This window comes from Dasypus novemcinctus, chromosome 21 (genome assembly GCF_030445035.2).
Source record: "Dasypus novemcinctus isolate mDasNov1 chromosome 21, mDasNov1.1.hap2, whole genome shotgun sequence".
NCBI lineage: Eukaryota > Metazoa > Chordata > Mammalia > Cingulata > Dasypodidae > Dasypus > Dasypus novemcinctus.
In genome coordinates this window covers 7,646,700-7,671,908 of record NC_080693.1, presented here as the reverse complement: position 1 = coordinate 7,671,908, position 25,209 = coordinate 7,646,700, and the positions used below count along the sequence as shown (strand labels likewise).

The 25,209-nt window shown below is 39.1% G+C and overlaps 1 pseudogene; it reads right to left on the bottom strand.

The window, feature by feature from the left end:
• Window positions 1-4,018: 4,018 nt before the first annotated feature.
• Window positions 4,019-12,192, bottom strand: LOC101434975 (proteasome subunit alpha type-3 pseudogene; annotated as a pseudogene).
• Between the last annotated feature and the right edge of the window lie 13,017 nt (window positions 12,193-25,209).

Genomic DNA, 25,209 nt, shown 5'->3' with positions numbered 1-25,209 from the left:
TAAATTCCTTGATCATAATCCTACTTTTTAATTTAAACCTGTATTTTTCAATTTACTTATTACTTCTCAGAGACTTAAAGCCTTGGATTGTTCTTGTTCCAGCTGAGTCCTGAAACCCAGGGGTTCCAGTCCCTCCAAGAAGACAACCTGCAACTCAGGAAGACACCCATCTGTAAGCAAAGCAGTTTCATCTCTCTAGCCCATAATGTCAACGTCCCTTTTCAGCATGAAGAAGTTCAAGCATTCATTGCCCAGATATCCCTCAAGATTGAGGAATGGACAAAGAAAAGGGGGGAATTGTAATCATGAGCTAACAAATATTATTATAGTTGCTGAATCATTCTTTAAATGCTTTTTAACCATCTGACATATTGTAATGTAGGCAGAAGAAATGATTTGGAACTGTTGTAACTCACTGAACTTTACCCCTTATGACTTGTTTCTTTGATGATGATTCTATGTTTTATAACTGCATAATCTTTTCCCTTTAATTAGCAAGTAACATGATAACTTGTGACTGGCCCAGCATGTATGCCCTTATCTTTTTCTGCAACCCTGGAGTCTGATACTCCTGACTCAGACTTCCATATTTATTAATGAAGAAATACAATTCAGCCCAGAGCTGACCAAGTGAGTTCTTTTTTTTTTTTTTTAATATTTATTTACCACCACCCCAGTTGTCCACTCTCTGTGTCCATTCACTGTGTGTTCTTCTGTGTCCACTTGTATTCTTGTCAGCAGCACGGGAATCTGTGTTTCTTTTTGTTGCGTCATCTTGCTGTGTCAGCTCTCCGTGTGTGCGGCACCATTCCTGGGCAGGCTGCACTTTCTTTCGCGCTGGGCGGCTCTCCTTATGGGGCGCACTCCTTGCGCATGGGGCTCCCCTACATGGGGGACACCCCTGCATGTCAGGGCACTCCTTGCACGCATCAGCACTGCGCATGGGCCAGCTCCACACAAGTCAAGGAGGCCCAGGGTTTGAACCATGGACCTCCCATGTGGTAGATGGACGCCCTAACCACTGGGCCACGTCCGCTTCCCCCAAGTGAGTTCTGATCAAAGTTGGCCTGTGCCTAATATATGCAATAGCCTGAACCTTAAACTTCAAATGAGCTAAGTATGTAATCAATCTGCACCTACTAGAGATGAAACTATCTCTAACCTCATTATCTAAATCTGCCTGTCTTTGTTTTAATGTTATAAAACACTGAAGTTTTCTCCAATTCAGAGAGATAGATTTGGGGGCTGTCCCCTGTCTTTGTTAAGGAATCTTTTTCTCTTCCCAGTATCATTTAACTGACTCTCATTCACACCAGACAAGGACTCACTTTTGTGCAGCAAGAGATAGAAAGTGTAAATGCTGTTCTTTGCAGAAGGTTGGCAGGAATGCATAAGAGAGATAATGTATAATAAAAGTAGACAATAATAAATTTAAAAATTTTGAAATACTGTTTTGATTTTTTTTGGAAAGTCTGGAAATTGACAGGACTTATAAAATGGGAATGGAGTTGAGCTGGCTCATAATAATTAGGTGGAAAAATAACCAGAACTGAAACCATAGGAGTGAAGCCAACTAGATTCCAAGGTAGGTTCCACAGGAAAGCAGCACTTGGCTTTTCCACTAAAGTCCTGTACTCTTCATCTTCTTTTTTGGTTAAGTATCTCCTCTATTTGTCTTCCCTTTATACAGGGAGAAAGAGTTCATAAACCTAATCAGAATTATATTTCAAGGAACACCCTGATTACACAGCTGCTAAAGCTGACCAGGCTTCATTCTGTGGGATGCGCCCTGTTCACTTTGATTGAATTTATCATAAAATTAAAATTTAAAAATCTCATAAAATTTTGCAAACATTTTGTATCCTTTATTAATTCAATAAATACTTTTTGACTGAATTCTTTGTTCCAGGAAATTTCTGGATCCTCGAGATTAAGTAGGAACCCAGATGCACTGGATCTGTCTGGACTAAAAGCAAGAATGCCCTGGAGGAAATATATGATTTTTAAAAAGGGAGGGGGGAGTGTATGTGGCTCAAGTGATTGAGCACCTGCTTCCCACAAGGGAGATCCCGGGTTCGGTTCCAAGTGCCTCTGAAAAACAAAGACGAAGAACAAACCTTGTGACTGAAGAAGATTCTTTATTTCATACATTAATTGGTCACTTGTTAATACACTTTTATGAAGGGCCTTTTCAAGTGTTTTCTCCATCTTTCTACTGGGCTCTTTGCCTTTCTTATTAATTTGTAAAGGTTATTTCTATATTAAGACTATGAGTCCTTTCTCGGATATATGGATTGCAAAAGTATTTTCCCACTAGTTGGCTTGACCTGCACTTTCTCAATGTTGTCTTTTGAAGACTAAAATTCCTTATTTTTTCTTTTATTTTAGCACTGTTTTAAACAAATCCATTTTATTGACACATATTAATAAAGTGTAAATTGTTCCAAACTGATCGATGATATTCCATTTAATCACATATTTGTGCATTCATTACTTCAGTTGTTTTAGAGCACTTTCATTATTCCAATAATAATAATAATAATAAACAAAACCAAAAAAACACTCATCCCCTCTAAATATCTCTATGCTTTCCCTGCTGTACAAAGGTACTATTCTTTTCCTTTCTCTCTAGTATATTTTTATTTTGCAAAAACGGTCTTATACATGCAATATCACCCACATTCATGCTTTATGTGAGGTTTTACTGTCTTATGAAGTCCTATGTTACAGTTTTTAGCTTTCCTTCTAGTAATATACATGACCTTAGACTTGCCCTTTCAACCACCGTCATACCCATATATAGCTCAGTTAATTACAAACACCATGATGTGCTTCTGTTTATTTTCAAAGATTTACAAATAACCTTTTTACCAGTTATGCACACATTAACCCTCAGCTTTCCATTTTCTACCCTCATTTTCTTTTCTGGTAACCTATATTCTAATTATTAACTTCATGAGTTTACATTTTATATTTACTTCATAATAGCATAATCATACAGTATTTGTCTTTTTGTGTCTGGCTTCATTCAACATAATGTCCTCTAGGTTCATCCATGTTGTCATATGCTTCACAACTTCATTTCTTCTTACAGCTGCATAATATTACAGTATGTGTATACACCACAGTTTGTTTATCCATTCATCAGTTGATAGACACCCAGGTTGTTTCCAACTTTTGTCAATCATGAATAATGCCACGGTGAACTTCAATGTCCAGATGTCTGTTGGTGTCTCTGCTCTCAGTTATTCCAAGCACACACATAGTAATGATATTGCCAGCTAACATGCTAGGTCAATATTCAACTTCCTTAGGAGGTGCCAGTCATTCCTCCCCAATGGCTGTACCGTTCTGTATTCCCACTAACAGTGAATAAATGTTTCCATCTCTCCATAGCCTCTCCAACATTTAGTTTTCCAATTTTAAGAGTGGCCAGTGTAATAGGTGTGAAATGATATCTCATGTAGTTCTGATTTGCATTTCCCTAACTGCTAATGAAAAACATTTTTTCATATATTTCTTCACCATTTATATTTCTTCTTTGGACAATTTTCTTTTCAAGTTTTTGGCCCATTTTTTAATTGGGAAGTTTGTCTTTTTACTCTTGAGTTGTATAATTTCTTTGTATATCTTGGATATTAAACCCTTACTGGATATGTGATTTTTTTTTAAAGTGACAGATTAGGATCTTTAATTCTTAAATCCATTCCTCCTTATGACAATAAAGGAAAAGAGAAACATTCTTGCCTCACATGTTGTAGGATCTGTTTTTCTAAATTACACCTAAAGTTTAATAGAGGAGGATAACCAACATCATTTAAATACAAAACTGGGCAACAACAGCCCAGCAGGTTATTTTTAGCTTCTACATTAGTGGACTGGGGTTTTAAATTCATGTGATCCAACAGCCTCTAAGGAATGTTTAAGCAGGCATTTTAATTCTGAGTACTGGGTTTTCAATTGCCCACACTAATTTTGTTAAGCAAATATTTTGTTAAGGAGATATTAAGCAAATATCAATGATTATAAGACAAAAATTTAATGAAAATTTGTTACTGGGTATATAATAATCCATTGGGCTAAATAGTTTACATGGGACTATATAGAAATTTAAAACAGAAGCAGATGTAAATGTTACATATTATCATCATCAGATTCATCTTCTTCCTTCAAAGATTCCTTGGCATATTTCTCTGCTTCTTCCCTTATATCTTTTGGAACAATTTCATATCTTCCTTTACTTAATTCACCAACCCAGCTGAGCTCTAGTTCAAATGCTTTATCTTTAACTTCATCACGTACTATGTAAATTATTTTTGCAACTTCTTTAACAACGTCACAGCAGGTCATTTCGTTCATCTGAAGCTTTTCAATTTCTGTCTTTGCAGCTTGCCTGGCTTTACCAATGGCACAGCCCCATTACCTTATGAAACACCCGATGGCTCAATCATGTGGAGCTGTGCACCATCCTTCACAACGTAAGACCCTAACGTGAAACTGCATCCAAAAGGTCTAACAGCACTGTACAGGCATGAACATCCATGGCCACTCTGTCTGCAAGATGTTTGAGTGGAATGTTACATGTAAAGCTAGATCTAAAGTTGGAAGCTTCTTCCCTTGCTATGTCTGCTAAAGAACGAGCATCTGCCAACACACCTGCTACCGCCATTCCCACATGCCGATCAACATTAAAAAGCCGTTTGTTGGAACCTTCTTCATAAAGTTTAGAAAGGACTAATTTTTCTACTCCAAAGACAACACCATCTTTACATCTGATTCCAACAGCTGTGCTACTATTTTCCACAGCCTTCATAGCATATTCAACTTGAAAACTCTCCCATCAGGAGGGAATGTAGAGGCTGACAGGTCATACCCAGTATGGATAGAGCTCGTTGTGTTAAAGCTACCAGGTTGTGTTGGGATTCCAGGCTCAAAATGCTTCCACTAGCCTGGGTATGTGATTGACAAAGATTTTCTCCCATTGAATTGGCTGCCTTTTAACCCTTTTGACAAGATCCTTTGTAGTGCAAAAGTGTTTAACTTTGAGGCAGTCCCATTTATCTATTTTATCTTTTGTTGCTCCTGCTTTGGGTGTAAAGTTTAAGAAACTACCACTGGTCACAAGATGTCAAAGATGTTTTCCTACATTTTCTATTAGCACTTTTATGATTGTCTCTTTTATATTTAGGTCTTGACCCATTTTGATTTAATTTTTGTGTAAGGTGTGAGATAGGCGTACTCTTTCTTTTGGCTATGGATATCCAGTTCTCCCTGTACCAAGGGAGGAGACTGTTCTGGCCCAGCTGGGAAGGCTTGACAGGCTTGTCAAAAATACTTCACTATAGATGTGAGGGTCTGTTTCTGAATTCTTAATTTGTTTCCTCTGGTTAATCTGTCTTTATGCCAATACCATGCTGTTTTTACCACTAGCTCGGTAATATCCTTTATTTTTCTATTTTTTAAAAAAGATCTATTTATTTATTTCTCTCCCCTTCCTGCTCTCTGTGTCATTTGCTGTGTGTTCTTCTGTGTCCACTTGCATTCTTCTGAGCGGCACTGGGAATCTGTGTCTCTTTTCATTGTGTCATCTTGCTGCATCAGCTCTCCGCGTGTGCAGTTTCAGTCCTGGGTGGGCTGCGTTTTTTCATGTGGGGCAGCTTTCCTTAGGGGGAGCACACCTTGCACGTGGCACATCCCTACATGGGGCATACCCCTGCGTGGCATGACACTCCTTGCACACAGCAGCACTGTGCATAGGCCAGCTCACCACATGGGTCAGGAGGCCCTGGGTTTGAACACTGGACCTCCCATATGGTAGGTGAACACTCCATCAGTTGAGCCAAATCCGCTTCCCTTGGTAATATCCTTTAAAGTCCAGAAGTGAGAGTTCTCCAACCTTGTTCTTTTTTCAAGCCATTTTTTAATCTATTCAGGGACACTTTCCCTTCCAACAAATGTGATAATTGGTTTTTCCATCTCTGCAAAAAAAGGGTGACAGGACTTTTATTGGGATTGCATTGAATATGTAAATCTGTTTGGGTAGAACTGACATCTTAATGATATTTAGCCTTCCAGTCCAGGAACAAAGGCTGTCCATTTATTTAAACCTTCTTTGGTTTCTTTTTGCAATGTGTTGGAGTTTTCTGAATATGGCCCCTTTATATCTTTGCTTAATTTTATTCCTAAATATTTTATTTTAGTTACTATTATAAATGAATTTTTTTCTGATTTCCTTCTCAGATTGCACACCAGTAATGTATAGAAGTGCTATTCATTTTTGCATATTAATCTTGTATCCTGCCACTTTGCCAAACTTGTCTATTAGGTCTAGTAGCTTTGTTATGGATTTTTCAGGAGATTCTAGGTATACAGTCATATCCTCAGTGAATAGTGGAAGTTTTACTTCTTCCTTTCTCATTTGGATGCCTTTTACTTCTTTATCTAGCCTAATTGTTCTAGCTTGAATTTCTAGTACAATAAATATTGAATAACAATAGTGACAGTGGGCATCCTTGTCTTGTTCCTGATCTCAGCAGGAAAGCTTTCTATTGCTGCAATCAGCTCACAATAGGAAGCATCTGCAACATCTACAATAAGGTAACATTTACAGTAACAGGAAGAAATTGCAACATCATCTATAATAACAGGAAGCAACAAATAGATAAGCCAGTTGCCCACAACATTTTACCTTTCACCATGAGTACCATACTAGCTGTAGGGTTTTCCTATATACATTTTACCATATTGGGAAAGCTTCCTTCTATTCTTATCTTTTGGGTGTTTTTATCAAGAAAAGGTGCTGTATTTTGACAAATGCCTTTTCTGCATCAGTCAAGAACATCATGTGATTTTTTCCTCTTCAATTTATCAATGTGATTTATTACACTAATTGATTTTCTTGTGTTGAACCACCCTTGCATACCTGGAATAAAACTGACTTGATTGTGGCAATAAATCTCTTAATGTGATTTTTTATTTGGTTTGCAAGTATTTTGTTGAAGACTTTTTTGCATTTATATTCATTAGAGATATTGGACTGTAATTTTCTTTTTTGTGGTATCTTTATCTGGTTTTGATATTCGGGTGATGTTGGCTTCATAGAATCAGTTGGGTAGCATTCTTTCCTGTTCAATTTTTTTGGAAAAGCTTGAGCAAGTTTGGTATTAGATCATCTTTGAATGACTGGAAGAATTCAACTGTGAAGCCATCTGATGCTGAACTTTTCACCTTTGGGAGATTTGGGTTTTTTTTTTCAAGACTTATTATTTATTTCCCACCATTACCCCCTCCCCCAGTTGTCTGCTCTCTGTGTCCATTTGCTGTGTATTCTTCTGTGTCTGCTTGTATTCTTGTCAGTGGCACCAGGAATCTGAGTCTCTTTTTGTTGCATCATCTTGTTGCGTCAGCTCTCCATGTATGCGACACCACTTCTGGGCAGACTGTACTTTTCTGTACAGGCAGCTTTCCTTATGGGGTGCACTCCTTGTGTGTGGAACTCCCCTATGCTGGGCACACCCCTGTGTGGCATGGCATTCCTTGCACACATCAGCACTGTACGTGCACCAGCTCACCACATGGGTCAGGAGGCCCTGGGTTTGAACCCTGGGCATCCCATGTGGTAGGCAGATGCTGTAGCAGTTGAGCCAAATCCGCTTCCCTTTGGGAGGTTTTTGATGACTGTTTCAATCTTTTTACTTGTGATTGGTTTGTTGAGATCTCCTATTTCCTCTACAGTCAGTGGAGATCAGGGGTTCTTATCCCTTTTTGTTCCACGGACCCCTTTGCCAGTCAGGTAAAAACCACGAATGCTTTCTCGGAATGTAGCAGCAGAGTTTTTGACACTTAACATTGGCATGTCTTTAAATTAAAATTTAGGATTATTCCAAATTCCTTCAAGCTTATAGACCCCCTGTAATCTTCCCACGGACCCTTGGGGAGGGGTGTCGAATCCTTGTTCAGAACCCCTAGTATAAGTTTGTGTGTTTTCTAGGAATTTTGTCCATCTCATCTACATTGTCTTGTTTTTTGCACACAGTAGTTCATAGTATCCTTTTTTGATCTCTCATTTCTGCAGGGTCAGTGGTAATGTGTCCCTCTCATTTCTGATTTTATATATTTGTATTTTTTTTTAAAGATTTATTTATTTATCCCTCCCCCCCCATTGTCTGTTCTCGTTGTCTATTTGCTGCGTCTTGTTTCTTTGTCTGCTTCTGTTGTCGTCAGCGGCACGAGAAGTGTGGGCGGCACCATTCCTGGGCAGGCTGCACTTTCTTTTCACGCTGGGCGGCTCTCCTCTCGGGCGCACTCCTTGCGTGTGGGGCTGCCCTATGCGGGGGACACCCCTGTGTGGCACGGCACTCCTTGCGCGCATCAGCACTGCGCATGGGCCAGCTCCACACGGGTCAAGGAGGCCCGGAGTTTGAACTGCGGACCTCCCATGTGGTAGACAGACACCCTAACCACTGGGCCTAGTCCCTTTCTCTATTTGTATCTTTTTTGATTACTACTCTCCCTAAGGATTTGTCAAATTTGTTGAACTTCTCAAAGAACCAACTTTTCATTTTTCATTTTGTTGATTCTCCCTATTGCATTCATTCATTTATTTATTTTCATTCATTCATTTCATAACCCCCCCCCCCCCCGCAGGTTGCTTGCTGTCTGCTCTCTGTGTCCATTCACTGTGTGGTCTTCTGTGTGTATTTATTTTTTATTTATTTCCTCACCCCCCCCCCCCTTTGTGGCTTGCTTGTTTTCTGGTATCTGTGTCCATTCATTGCGTGCTCTTCTCTGTTGTTGTTGTTTTTTTTCCTTTTCTTCCTTTTATGTTGTGTCACCTTGCTGTGTCAGGTCTCCGTGGCACTTGAGGGCAGCAGCACTCCACGGTGCTTGCAGGCTGGGCAGCACTCTGCAGTGCCAGAGCCAGCGGCTCACCACAGCGTACGGGAGAGCCTGCCTTCATAAGGAGGCCCCAGGATGTGAACCCAGAGGCCCCCATATGGTAGATGGGAGCCCAAATGATTGAACCACAGCTGCTTCCCATTCCGTATGTTTTTTTTTTGTTCTTGAGTTCATTTATTTCTGCTCTGATTTTTACTATTTCTTTTCTTCAGCTTGGTTTAGGATTAGTTTGCTGTTCTTTTTCTAGTTCCTCCAGATGTGCAGTTAGTTCAATTTTAGCTCTGATTTTTTGTTTGTTTGTTTGTTTTTAGGTACCGGAGCTGGAGACTGACCCCTGTACCCTGTATGTGGGAAGCAGGTGCACAACCACTTGAGCTACAACTGCTTCCTTATTTCTTCTTTTGTAATATAAGCATTGCAGGCTATAAATTTCTCTTTTAGCAGTGTCTTTGTGTTGTCCCACAGGTTTTGATATGTTTTGTTCTCATTTTCATTCAACTTCCAAATATTTTCTTCCAGTATGCAGGCTGCTTTATTGACCACGTCCTCTTAAGCACAAATGACTTGATTATGAGGAGGTTTCCTTTATCTATTTTTTCTTTCATTGCCGTGCTTTGAATGTAAGTCTAAGAAACAGTTGCCCAGCAGAATATCTGAAGATCCTTCCCCATGTTTTCTTCTTGAGTTTTATGGTCCTGGATCATATCTTCAGGTCTTTTTTCATTTTCAATTAATTTTTGTTTAAGGTGTTAGTTAGAGGTAAGGTGTGAGAAGGTGAAAAAGAAACCAACTTAATGGAAAAAGGTTTTGGAAATCACATATCCAATAAAGGTTTAATATCCATGATATATAAAGAGCTCCACACTAAAATGACAAATCACCCAAGTTAAAAATGGGTAAAAGACTTAATTTAACCAACTTAATAAAGATCCTACACACATACAAAGTGTTGATAATAGGGAAGCAATTAGTTAAGATGTGAAGGATCTTTTGGAATTAAGCTTTCCTTTCTATCACCCAGGAGAAAGAAAAACATGTCCTGATATAAAGGACATATACATGGATGGTCATAATATCCCAAACTCGAAGGACCAAAATATCCACCAAGAGGAACATGAATAAACATTTTGTAAAATAGTCATTCAAAGTCAAAGGACACAGTCATAAAAAATGAGAGAACTGCTGATCTACCAAAATGAATGATTCTGAAACAATGTTTGGGCAAAAGATGCATGCACCAAAATGTAAATTCCAATTTATTTCATGTGGCAAAACTGATTTATGATAATAGAAAATCAGAACATGGGTGAATGTGTTGGGGGTATGTAATGAGTGAAGGGTATAGGGATTATTTTCCAGATTAATGGAAATGATTCATATCTTGATAGGGTCATTAGTACTGTAGGGATAGAGGATGAAACTTTTAAAAATATGACAAAGCATGCAGTTAAGATCAGTGCATTTCACTATTTAAAATTTTTACATCGATTTTTAAAAAACAGAGAGATAGAGAGAAAAATATTCATAAGAATATACAGAGTTACACTCATTTATAGGATCTCTACACATGGCTCTTCTGCCCCTTTATTTGATCCTAATTTTAGCACTATACTTGAAAAATATATGTCCCAGAAACTTAAACCTTTGGTCCATCCATGTGTTGGCTGAGCCCTGAATTACAGAAGTGTTGCTACACCTACTCTCCAATTCATTGGACTCACCCAGGACAACCAACCAGGAGATGATGATGGATAATGTCCATCCCAATGAACAGAAAGTGTCCTTTGAATGGTCCTTGGGAATCTGTGAGAGGTAGGGAAGGAGCCCAATGACACTAGTCCAGACCTCACATTCCACAGCCTCCAGGGGGAACTGAGGCATGTGTCAATATTCACCAGCATTCTGTTGTGTTTCATATTTTTGTTCAGACTTGTGCAGTCTGTTATAAGCCAACTTTTTATAAGACATGAAGAGCAGCTTGCAGACAGACACACTAGCTACACTGACTGACAAGCAATGTCAACTTCTTGATAAGATGAGTGCTGCTCACAAGAGGTAAGCAGAGAGTAAGTGATCTTTAGGGGATGCTAGGCTAGACTAAGCGACTTTATTTATTTTTTTAAAGACTTATTTTATTTATTTCTCTCCCCTTCCCCCCCCCCCCATTGTCTGCTTTCTGTGTCCACTTGCATTCTTGACAGGCAGCACCTGGAAACTGTGTCTTTTTTTTTTTTCATCATCTTGCTGTGTCAGCTCTGCATGTGTGTGGTGCCACTCCTGGGCAGTCTGTGCTTTTTTCACATGGGGCAGCTGTCCTTGCAGAGCACACTCCGTGCATGTGGGGCACCACTAAGTGAGGGAACCCCTGTGTGGCAGGGCATTTCTTGTGCATGGCAGCACTGCTCATGGGCCAGCACATCACACGCACCAGGAGGTGCTGGGTATCGAACCCTGGACCTTCCATATGGTAGGTGGATGCTCTATCAATTTAACCATGTCTCCTTCCTGAGAAATTGACTTTAGAAATGCCCAGCCTTATTGACACCTACAGAAAGGCTAAGGGAACAACAGCAGTGTTGATGGAGGAATTAACTTCAGTGGTCCTAGAACTACAGGAAAAGAGATCAAGATGTTCCAAACAAGAAGAGATGAAGATGCTGAAAACACTGGAGTCTGAAGAAGAGGTCATGAGAACCACCAGAGCACCAGGCACTTTTCCAAATTAAATTTGTTTGGAATCCCTTCCACTTCCTGATGTTTCCTCCTGCAGCAGTGGGTCTGGGTTGTTCTTAAGGCAGCACTGAGCTTCTGCTCCACTCAGGCCTGCAGAGCCAAAAGCCAGGAACGACCCTCTCCAATTCCATCTGAGAGTCTCTGAGGCCAGTGGATCAACAGAACTTCTCCCATGGGCTGGAGATCCTCTACCTTCACCTCCTGGACACACACGTGATTTCCTCCTTGGTCAATTCCTCCTTCAAGCACACACAGTTTGAACTTGAGGAACACACCAGAAATATGTGACTTTCTCATTATAGAGTCTCAACATGAAAGGACCTAGTACGACTGATGAGATGGTTAATATAATTAAGAAACTATTCAAGAGACTTAGCTCTTTGTTTATATATGATCACTTGCATATTTATTAACCTTATATTTATAATTTAAAGTTTTGTTGCTTTTAAGTGTAAATTTTCTTTTATTTATTCTCATTTACATTATATTAGGAATTGCCTCCGTGGACATGACCTGGTCTGAGATCCACAGATAGCTTCGAACTGTCACAGTTGAGTTCATGCTGCCCTCTCTAGGGATCAGAAAATATGCTGTTCCTGTAGCAAGTCCTGCAGAGGTGGGTATAGGCCTCCCTCTTCTGCTGGTTTTCAGGAGAGCTATGTCATGAATGGCAAAGGCTGTGAGGTTGTCTGTGTAGTGGTGCATGCAGTACCCACTACATGCATATGGACACGGACATATATATGTACACACAAATACACACATATGAAGTCATATATGAATATCCTTTCATTATAACCCATATCCCCTTATCTCACTGATGGCAATAAGATTTTTTCCCAAAGTCCTTTATAATTTTTTCTCTTTTCATCACTCCCTTTTTTAGTATGCATGTTTGATCTCTATGTTTCCTACTACAAATCTCCTCAAATATCTAGTGTTCCTGGTTGCTTACTCACACTTAGCTACTAGGGGTATACACCTGTCTAAGAAACTCTGTGTGTTTAGGCGGGGCCTGTGTCTTTTAGTGTATTACTGTGGGTTTTTTATAACAATTTTATTGAGATATTATCACACATAGAGTCCATCCAAAGTGTGCAATCAATGATTCTCAATATAATTAGGGTTGTGGAACCATCACCACAAGCAATTTTAGGACATTTTCATCATTCCAAATGGAAAACCGCATCACCAACAGCAGCTGCCTCTCAATTCCTCTGTCCTTCCCCCGCCCTACATAACCACTAATAACCATTCTGTGTCTACAGGTTTATTTATAATTACATTTTAAACACAAAAGACCTCTACCATTTGTATTACTTTGTGTCTGGTTTTCTTCATACAGGAAAACGGTTTTTACTGTGGTGATTTTCTAATTAGAGATGTTATAGGTTTATATAAATTCATGAAAAATACAATATTCCCATATTGCCCCCTCTTGTTGACACTTTGCATTGGTGTGCTACCTCTAGTGCGATGGAGGAACAGTATTAAAATATTACTGCTAAGTAAAGCCTGTGTTTTCATTAGTTATATTTCCCCCTATTCCACCCTATTGTTAGTACCTGTAATAGGGATGTGCATTCCCTATATCTCCTGAAAGAACACTCTTATATTTGTACTTTTAACCATGGTCATCCTCCACACATGGTTCACTGTGTTATACCCATGTTCTACCCTCTAGCTTTCCTTCCGGTGATACACATGACCAAAAACTTCCCCTTTAAACACATGTTCATGTGTAATTCAGTGCTGTCAATAACACTCATGATACTGTGCTCCCATCACCTCTTTCCATTTCTAAAGATTTGCAATCAACCTGATGAAAAACTTCGCACAATTAAGTGTTAGTTCCCCATTTTTATACTCCTTCCATCACTGAGTAACCTATATATACGTGTAGATTATAACCCTATGAGCTAGTGTTTGTAATCAGTTGATATGAGTGCAATCATATCTTTTCGTGCCTGCCTTACACAAAGAAACTCCATAATGTGACATGAATATGGTCTTCATTCTTTCTTACATCCAAATTGCATTCATATATATACATGTATATCACCTTTTGTTTATCCATTCATCGGTTGATGGACACTTGTCTCCATCCTTTGGTAACTGTGAATAAAGCCACTATGAACATCAGTGAGCAAATGTCTTCTCACATCCCATCTTACAGTTCCTCTGATTATGAACCCGGTAGCATGATTGCTCAATCATATAACAAGTCTATCCTTAGCTTCCTGAGGAACTGCTTAAGTGTCTTCCATAGTGGCTTCCCCATTTTACATTGCACAAGCAGTGTATAACTGTTTGTCTTCCTCCACATCCTTTCCAACAACTGCAAGGTTTCTGGTTGTTTTTACACTGCCCATTCCAGTAGGTGTGATATGAAATCTCATTATGGTTTTGATTTGCATTTCTCTAATAGGCGGGTGGTGGAAAGCACTTTTGATCCATTGTGTAGGCTGCTTTCTTGACCAGGTCCTTTTGGTAGAGATGATTTTATTATGAGGAGGTTCCATTTATCTCTTTTTCCTTCATTGTAAGTGTCTGAGTGTAAAGTCTAAAAAACGTTGCCCAGTGCAATGTCTGAAGATTCTTCCCCACATTTTTTTCTATGAGTTTTATGGTCCTGGTTCTTATATTTATATTCTTGATCATTTTTGGTTAATTTTTGTTTAAGGTATGAGGTAGGGGTAAGGTCTGAAATGGTGGAAAGGCAGCTGGTTATTGGAAGGAAATACTTGGAAATCACAGATCTGAACATTGCTTAATATCCATGATCTATAAAGAGATTCTACAATTAACACTTAAACAACAAATGACACAATTAAAAAATGAGCGACAGAGTTGTTTGAACAAAGATCGAAGTTCCCACACACATGCAGAGTGTTGATAATAGGGAGGCAGTGGACGTGGATGGTTACATTAGAGTGTTCTATTTCCTGAATGACTTTTCAGTAAACCTTAAAACTTTTCTAGTTAAAATGCTGAGTTGTCTGGAAATAGATGACAAATTATGTCAACTTTAAATCTGAGAAGGCAAAGAAAAACGTCTTTCATACGTAACTACTAAAAGAATGTAAAAATAGTGTATATCTTCTAAAGAAATAGAAAAGATAAGATTGAATAAAGACTATGATTCCAAAGAAGATATTCAGGAGAAAAATAATAATATTGAGCAGTGAGAATAAAGAAAAATTATAATGAAGGAAGGAAGATTAAATTTAAACTTGAATAGTAATTATAGTCATATAGGTGTTCCACCTAATCAAAATTTTCAAAAGGATATTTTAAGAACTCTCTGTGTTTCATTTTAAAACCCAGGCCCTCCTGACCCATATGGAGAGCTGGCCCATGCCCACCTGACTGATGCCCCAAGGAGTGCCCTGCCATGCAGGGGTGTCCCCCGCATAGGGGAGCCCCACACTCAAGGAGTGCACCCCATAAGGAGCCGCCCCATGAGAGAAGAGAAAAACATAGCCTGCCCAGGAATGGCACCACACACACGGAGTGCTGATACAGTATGATGACACAACAAAAAGAGATACAGATTCCCCATGCCGCTGACAAGAATAGAAGCAGACACAGAAGAACACACAGTGAATGGACAAACTAGGGGATGAAGAGACAGGAAGAGGAGAGAAATAGATGAAAAAATAATTCTATATATAAAAAAACAAAACCCATCTAAGGGGGAGCAGATGTAATGCAAGTTGTTGAGTACCTGCTTCCCATGTACAGTCCCAAGTACCTTCTGAAAAACATCAAAGGTAAACAGCATGTTTGGCAGTAAAATATGGATTTTACATAATCACAGATAAACACAAATATAAGTAAATCTTGTGTCAGTATGGCAATACCAAGTACACAATCATTAAGGAAAAAGTATCAGAATTGTAGGGTCTTATCATATCATTACAAGGTTCAAATTCCAGAAAAAAATAGCAAATTAAAATTGAAGTGCACCTATTTGCAAGCTTTTGCAAATTGACAGAATTACATGTAAGAGCCAAACCCAAATCCCAATAGCAGATTCTGGGACGACTCTCTCAGCAAGGGATGGAATAGAAGAAAAATTATCAACAAGGATAAGAGACTACTTCATTATCATGAATAATATATTTTACTTAATGCACACTTTTCCTTCAGCCATCTATGTAAAACATGGCAAAGAGAAAAACACACTTCTGTTTAATGAACTTAAGGAACTGAAGGGCTGAGGCAGGAGAAAGAGGGTATGTAGGAGGCAACCATGGTCATCCTGTCCGCAATGAAGGAGGCTCTAGCAAGAGAAAGAGGAGGCAAAGTAGAAGGGGCCAGAAGAACATAGGAAGTGAAGGATGGATGTGGCATGGAAAGACAGAAGTCGAGAAAGGCCACAAAGCTTTGGCCTGAACACATATCAGGAGGGAACTGCGGACTATGGAAAAGGAAGAGACCAAGAAGAAGGAGTTTGGGGGAGGAGTCTAGAGTTTGGCATTGGCACATTACACACAGAAGTGGGATGTCCTGGATACAACTCTGTGTAAATCTGGACTGTGTGGAGAATTGGGTTAGATAAATAGGGTTAATACTCATGCCAGGATAGATGGAACTTAAGCCAACATCACACGACCAGCAAGTGAACCGATTTCTGGAGAAGGAAAGAGGTCCAAGTATGGAGCCCTGGGGGAAAACAAAACTAAAGCTGAGGAATTTTTGGATAAAACACAAACCAGCAGAGGAGACAGACATGGAAAGACTAGAGAGTCCAGATGATAAAAAGAGAAAGGAGAATGTGGTGAAACAGAAATAAGTGATGGGAGCACTTGAAGAAGGTCAGAGGAACCAACTGTGCCAAACGCAGCTAATGCAGCAATTAGTGGGATGTGAAGGATCTTTAGGGAGTAAGCTTTCCTTTTCTAAAACCCAGCAGAAAGGAAAACATGTCCTTATATGAAGGATACCTATAATACCTTTAGGTCATAATACTCTAAACTTGAAAGGTCCAAATATCCACACCAAAAGGAATAAGAATTTTGTAATACTCCTTTACTTTCAAAGGATTCAATGATAAAAAACAGACAGGGAACTATTGATACACCAAACAACCAGAATGAATCACAAAACAGTTATTTTGAGCAAATGATGCAGGCACCAAAATGTAAATTCCAATTTATTTCATTTTTATGAATTTCAAGATATAGCAAAATGAATGTATATGGATAGAAAATAAGAATGAGAGTGAAGATGTTGGCAGGTGGTTATAGACTGATGTGTATACGGATTATTTTCCAGATTCTTGGAAATGATTCCTGTCTTGATAGGGCAAGTGGATACTGTAGGCGAAGGAGATGAAATGTTTGAAAAATTCAGTTAAGAACAAAACATTTAACTATACTTAAATTTTACATCACTTTTAAACAAGCAATAAGAGAGAGAGAGAAGACTGTTCATAAGAGTACAATGGAGATAAGCACATTTTATTTTCAGTATCTTTCCCCCACTGACCACCTCACTGATGAGCAGCCTGGCTGTCAGTTGCTTGTGGGTTCCAGGCAGAATGTTGGGGAGTTCTCTGGTGTTTGTTGTGGATACAGGGTTACTGGGCAGAGTCCTGTGGTGGCATCAGTGCCCCGGAGGGCCTGTAGTGCTCTGTGGAGCTTGTCTTTTGGACGATCCTAGGGAAGATTTGAGAGGTGGTGATGGAGCGCAGTGGCACTACTCCATACCTCACATTCCACAGCCTCCAGGGGGACTCGGGGGCATTTCAATCCTTCTTCAGCATTCTGGGGTGTCTCTTCTTGTTCAGACTTGAGCAGTCTGTTAGAAGCCAACTTTATATAAAACACGAAAAACAGCTTGCGGACACACTAGCTACACTGATGGTCAAGAAGTGTCAACTTCTTGATAAGATGAGTGCTGCTAACAGGAGGTATGCAGAGACTAAGTCATCTTTAGAGGAAGCTAGGCTACAGAAAGTGACTTTAAAAATGCCCAGCCTCATTGACACCTACAGAAAGGCTAAGGGAACAACAGCAGTGTTGATGGAGGAATTAACTTCAGTGGTCCTAGAACTACAGGAAGAGAGATCCAGATGTTCCAGACAAAAAGAAGAGATGAAGAAGATGCTGAGAATACTGAAGGCACAAGAAGACATCATGAGGACCACCAGAGTACCAGGTGCTTTTCCACACTCAGTGTGTTTGGGATCCCTTCCCCTCCCTGATGGTCGCTCCTCCAGCAGTGGGCCTGGGTTGGTCTTAAAGCAGCACTGAGCTTCTGCTCCTCTCAGACCTGCAGAGCCACCAGGCAGGAATGACCCTCTCCAATTCTTCATTGGAGAGTTTTTGAGGGCAGTGGATCAATGGAACTTGCTCCATGTGCTGGAGATCCTGTACCTTCACCTGCTGGACACACAAGTGATTTCTTCCATAGTCAATTCCTCCTTCAATCACACAGTTTCAACTTGAGGAACACACCAGACATATGGAACTTTCTCTTTACAGAAACTGAACAGGAAAGAAAATACTACTACTGACAAGATTGTTCATATACTTAAGAGACTTACGTATATGTTCATATATGTTCTTTATTTCTTAATCTGTTCATATATTTGTTACAATTTTTGTGTTGATCTTATAAGTATAAACTTTCTTTTATTGTTCTTATCTGTATAATATGATTTACATATGTAATTGTAAGTTGAACATATATGCAGTTCAGTCATGGGTTTTTTTTAAGACAAAAGCATTATAACTTGCAAGAGTATATTGCCAAGAAACCTAAGTTATAAGTAAAAGTAAATTTTACTTAAAATTTTAATAGATGTAAAATAAAAATAGAATGAGATTTTCATCTTTCTTGGGAAGAAGGTAAACAGTATACTTAATAAAGAATTTTACAAATTCAATGGTGTGTTTGAAAATAATAAAGAATAAAAATTTAAAAGTTATATCTTTACATGGAACAGTTTTTATTCCCATGCAAGAGTGCTGCAGTATGAGTTCTGTATCAGGAAGAAATCCCTCTTGGACAAGATCAGAAAATCTACACTCCCCATCCCATACCCATCTCTCACTGCTGCTTTCTATTTAAATGACACACCCCCAAGGAAAGCTGAGGGAGCAGCAAGGAGCTCCTCTCCCACGGAGACAGCTGACATCACTAAGATAATAATTCTAGTCATTTATAATGATGCTAGTCATGAAGCCCTGAAGAGAGCTCAGGAATTGGCCTGATCCACCATGGTATAGGAAGCAAGGGCTGTTCTTGCCCTTTGGCTAATAAAAGTTCATGCCAACCACGGTATTACCTGGGATACTCTCTCTGCCTGGGATTGGGCTTTTATTACTGGAGATCTGACCTCAGGACCATGTGATCCTCACTATTGGGGTAACCTGCCAAATCCTCATGCTTCTGAAAGTCATTCCAAGAATTTTTACCCTATTTCACATTGAATACCTTCTTATTCCACCCCAGTCTCCAAGCCAGGGGTCAAAAATGCCTAAGCTAGAATTTCTCAGCCCATCCAATCAGAATGGATTTGTAGGGCCTGCCTGGAGCTTAGCCTGAGAGGATTAAGGGAATCCTGAGAAGAAATTCAAAGCTAGACTTATTATTAGTATTAAGTCATTCATCCCTCATCAAGAGGTTTCAAGGTTGTAAATGTTATTCCAGGTTCACCACTTTTGAATGAAAGGGTCAGTCCTCAGTGTCTCCTGAGAAGTAATAGCTCAGTGGGAAAAGGAAGCCCGTGTTCACCATGGAGCCAGAGTGCCAGGAAAAACAGTGCTGACAGTTGTACCCTTAGTTGGCATACTTATCTTTTCTCCATATTCCGCCCTATTGTCAGTACTTGTAATAATGTGCATTTCTTGTATTTCTACTATTAACAATAGTCACCATCCACTAGATGGTTCATTGTGCTATACACACGTTTTATCCTGTAGCTTTCCTTCTATTACCATACATGACTCAAAACTTCCCCTTTAAGCACATTTACTCACATAATTGACTGCTGTCAATTAAATTATACTCACAATAATATGCTACATCACCTCTACCCATTTCCAAACATTTGTAATCAACATAATGAAAAACTCTTCACAAAGTAAGTGTCAGCTCCCCATTTTTACACTGCTTCCATCTCTGGGTAAGCTATATTAGAGATTATAACCCTATGAGGTAGCTTTATAATTAGTGGATATTAGTGAAATCATAATACATTTGTCTTTCTGTGTATGGATTATTTTGAAAAGTCCATAATGTGACATGAATAAGGTCTTCCTTCTTTCTTACATCCAAGTTGATTTCCTTTGTATGTATATATCACATTTCACTCATCCATTCACTGGTGGATGGACACTTAGGAGTATCGGTGAGCAAAGGTCTATTCACGTTCCATCTTTCAGTTCCCCTGATATGAACCTAGTAGTGTGGTTGCTGGATCATATACCAATTCCATGCTTAGCTTCCTAGGAAATGCTAAACTGTCTTCCACAGTGGCTGCCCCACTTTCCATTGCCACCGGCAGTGAATGACTGTTCCTCCTTCTCCACATCCTTTCCTGCAATTGCAGTTTTCTGGTTGTTGTTTTTTTTTATAGTGGCCATTCTAGTAGGTGTGTTATAAAATCTCATTGTGGTTTGACTTGCATTTCCCTAATAGGTATTTGTGGAAAGCATATTTTCATGTGCTTTTAAGCCATCTGTGCTTGCTCTTTGGAAAAATGTCTTAAGTCTTTTGCCCATTTTGCCATTTTGTCTTTTCATTCTTGAGTTGTGGTTTTGCTTTATATATTTTGGAGAGTAAACCCTTATGAGGTATATGGTTTTCAAGTATTTTCTTCCATTGTGTAGGCTGCTTTCTTGACCAATCTTTTCAAGCACAAATGATATGATTGTGAGGAGTTTCCATTTATTTAAATTTTACTTCCATTGCAAGTGCTTCCATTGTAAATAAGAAACGTTTGCTCTGCCCAAGGTCTAAAGATACTTCCTGACATTGTCTTCTGTGAGTTTAATGGTCCTGGCACTTTTCTTTAGGTCTTTGATCATTTTCAGTTAATTTTTGTTTAAGGTATGAGGTAGGGGTAAGGTCTGAAAGGGTGAAAAGGCAGCTGGCTTAAAGGGAGAAAGTATTTGGATGTCACAAATCTGATAGGGTTTACTATCCATGATTTATAAATAGATTCTACAACTCAACACTAAAGCAACAAATGACCCAATTAAAAATGGGCAAAAGACTATTGAACAAATCATCAAAGTTCACACACACATGCACAGTGCTGACAGTAGGGAAGCAGTGTGTATATGGGTGATTATATTGGAAAAATCATGCATGATTTTTCAGTAAACTTTACAAGTTCTCTAAGTAAAATGATGTTTCATCCTGAAATGCAAAGTAGATTATGTTAGATTTGATAAGGCAATGAAAAATGTTGTCTTTTCATATATAACTACTAAAAGAATACGAAAATAATGTATATCTTCTAAGTAACAGACATGCAAAGCTAAGAGAGTCCAGATGATAAAAAGAAAAAGGAGAATGTGATGAACCAGGAATAAGTGATGGGAACGCTTCAAGAAGTACAGAGGAACCAACTGTGCCAAAAGCAGCTGATGAAGCAGTTAGTGGGATGTGAAGGATCTTTTGGGATTGAGCTGTCCTTTCTATCACTCAGAGGAAAGGAAAACATGTCCTTATATAATGGATACTCATAATATCTTTAGCTCATAACCCAAACTTGAAGGACCCAATCATCCACCAAGAGGAACGTGAATAAATATTTTGTAATACGGTCATTCAGTTTCAAAGGAGTAAATGATAAAAAGTGAGGGAACTGCTGATACACCAAACAACAAGAATGAATCTTAAAACAATATTGTGAGCAAAGGATGCAGGCACCAAAATGTTAATTCCAATTTATTTCATTTTTATGAATTTCAAGATGTGGCAAAATGAATGTATGAGGAAAGAAAATGAGAATGAGGGTGAATATGTTGGGAGGTGGTTATTGACTGAAGCGAACAGGGATTATTTTTACAGATATTTGAAAAGATTCATATCTTCATAGGCTAATTAGATACTGTAGAGGAAGGTGATAAAAGGTTTGAAAAATTTGATGTCACTCAGTTAAGATCAATATATTTAACTGTACTTAAATTTTACATCAATTTTAAACAAACAATTAGAGGAAGAGAGAAGACTGCTCATAAGAACCAAGAGTGCCTACAACTGGAAGCAGGAGAATTACAGCCATCATCTATGTGGAATCTAAGCCCCTCTTGATCTAAAGGTAGAGTGGACATCGCCATCCCAGGGTCCACAGAATGGAGGAATAAAATATGGATTAGAGTGGACTTACTGATATTCTACTAAAACTATTGTGACTAGTAACATAGAAATTGTATCATTGATGTGGAGAAAGTGGCCACAGTAGTTGCTGAGGACAGGGAGAGGGAAGAAGAGATGTGATGAGGGGATATTTTTGGGACTTGGAGTTGTCCCAAATGATATTGCAGGGCCAGATGTTGGACATTATATATCTTTCCATAACCCACTAAATGTACTGGGGGAGAGTGTGAATGACAGGATAAACTATTTATTATCCATGTAGTGCAGCAGTGCTCCAAAATGTGTTCGCTGAGTGTGATGAGTGTGCCACAATGATGGGGGAAGTTGTTGGTGGGGGAGGAATGGGGTGGGGGAGTGGGGGGTATACGGGAACCTCTTATGTTTTTTATAATATAACCTTTTCTGTGATGTATGTATCTTCAAAAAATACAATTAAAAAAATGGTGGGTGGGTTATATGGGAACCTCTTATGTTTTTTTTAATTTACCGTTCTATGTGATCTCTTAACTTTAATTTTTAAAAGTGTTAAAAAAGAAGAGTAAAATGGAGGAGGAAGGCAAGATGGCATCAGACTAAATATACCCACATCATCTCTCATACAAAATAAATGGCTGAGTGGGGACAAAATCCTGCTGAGTGAGCTATTTGGGAACCCACAATGCAGAGGCTTCAGGGCATCAATCTGGAGAGAGTCAGACAAAAAGAGTGTTTGTTCAAGGTAAAACCATGGGTTTCCTATGCTCAAGGCTGGAGCTGTGGGACCACTAAGCCCCTCCCTCAGGGCAGGAAGCCAAGGTGTTCCCTCACCCTTGCCAGTTACCCAGCTGGAGGACACAAACTCTGAAAGTGGGAGGGTTCTGGTGAAGGGTGGAGAGGGGCCCCCCAAGTGCAGGTTCAATTATCTGGACCCTCTTCTTTGAGCTTTGAGGAGCATACCAGCTGGCTTGAGGAGAAACCAGGAAGAGGGGAGAGGCGAATCTGATGAGGCAGCCTGATTTACCTAACCTCCCTGGGATAGGGAAAATTGAACCTTCACCTGGGTGAAGGTGGAATCAGGCAATTAACTAGTCCCGTGCAACTCACCTAAGGCAGAGGGACAGGAGGAAGTGCTTAATAGGTTTCCAAGACATATTTAGGGTTCCTGGCCAGGTGTGGGTGCTCTCTCTCAAAGAGACTGACAGTCATTTTTTTCTCTGGTGAGTTAATTCACTAGGGTCACATTTGAATTTCAAAAGGGAATTCTCACAGGCTATTGCTTCCTGCTGCTCTGGGAGACAAAGCAGTTAGAAAAAAAAATGGCAGGCGGGGAGGGGAAGGACAGATTCCTAGTCAGTGGTTTATCCAATTGCAAAGAGTCAATCCTGCCCCAGGGAAAGGGACTCTTTCTTAAGAGCTAATGAACCCAACAAGAAAGTTTAGCTCAGTGCAGGAGTTTCAGCCTTGGGTATACAAGGTCTCTAGTCTGATTATTGGCTCCTCTTGGAGTAGTGACCCACTGGGATATTAAACATCTAGCTCATACTTTAGGACAGGGAAAACATAGCCATTATCCTTGTATAACCTTTCCTTGGGTCTCTTATTTTTCATTGAAAAAAAGATTATTTTTTGTTATATAATTTAACTTAGTTTACTCACTAAAACCCACTGCAAAATCTGCTGTGAGAAGGCTACAAGGTAATTTATTAACACCAGCAGCCTGACAAGCTCCACATGGGCTTCAGAGAGAAGTCTGTTTTTTCTTAGTGTTTGTTGACTCCTTGCTTGTAGGTTTGTCTGTTGCTTTTCTTTTCTTGTCCTTCCTTCCTCTTCATCCCTCCTCCCCCCATGCCCTTTTTAATTAGGTGCTGCCGGCTTGTTTCTTGTTTGCTGTGTTTCCTCTTCCTCCATTTCCTCTTTTCTGTATGTACTGATTTTGGCTACCAACACTATCTCTTTTCCTTCCTACATCTTTCTATCTTCCGCCTTCTGTTGTTGCTCTTACATTCCACCTCACTTTGTTTAGCCCCCAGTTTTTCTGGCTTTTTATTTCTAACACTTCTGTTTTTTATCTTTTATTAACACTTTCTGTTTTTTCCATTCTTTTCTCTTTCCCTCTCTGCTCGTCATGCTGGCCTTTTAATTCATACTATGTTCTTCTCCATATTAAGTTTCCCATTTCATTACAGGTGCTACAGTTTTTTATTCCTATACATCTACACTGCTTACACAAGTTTAATATTCATTCTCCTAGGTCCTATATGGTTCTTCTGCCAACCTTTACTATCAATATTACTATTATTCTTTTTCTTTTCTAACATCTTTTACTTTCCCTGGCCCTAATCTATTTCCTTCAAGGGAACTTAGACAACATCAAGGAAATAGAATAAGAAAAACAAAGTGTTAAAGAGAAAACTTAACACACACACAAAACAGCAACTAAATAATACCAGAGGCTACACAGAGAAGCTAATCAACTGAATAAACTCATCAAGATAAAATAATGATCAGACAACAACAAAAAATTACAGACGATACCAATAATTACGAAGGCATGGCCCAGTCCAATAAACAAACTAAAAACAGGGAAGAGGAGCAGAACATCAAACAACTAATCAAAGCTGTCCACACTAATATCATGGACCAACTCAATGAAGTGAAGGAAGAGATTAAAGATATTAAGGAAACACTTGGAGAACATACTGAAGAAATTGTAAACACGCTAAATATAACAGATATGATGGTGATAAATGGCCCAATCCAAGAAATAAAAAATATACTCTCAGCAAATAACAAGAGATTTGAATAGGCAGAGGAAAGAATTAGTGATGTGGAAGATGGTAAATTTAAAATCAAACAGCGAGTAAAATTGAGAAATAAGAAGATAGAAAAAGTGCAGCAGAGTTTTAGGGTTTATAATGACAATGCACAATGTGCAAACATACGCATTATAGGCATCCCAGAAGGAGAAGAGAAGGGAAAGGGGACAGAACGGGTGTTTTAGGAAATAATGGCTGAGAACTTCCCAAACCTATTGAGGGAGTTGTATGTATATGTCCAGGTAGTACAGTGCACCCCAAACATTATAAACCCCAACAGGCCTAATTCAAGACATACACTTGTCAAATTATCCAATGCTCAAGACAAAGAGAAAGTACGGAATGCAGCAAGAGAAAAGAGAACCATCACATACAAGGGAAACTCAATAAGATTAAGTGCTGATTTCTCATCTGAAACCATGGAGGCAAAAAGGCAGTGCTA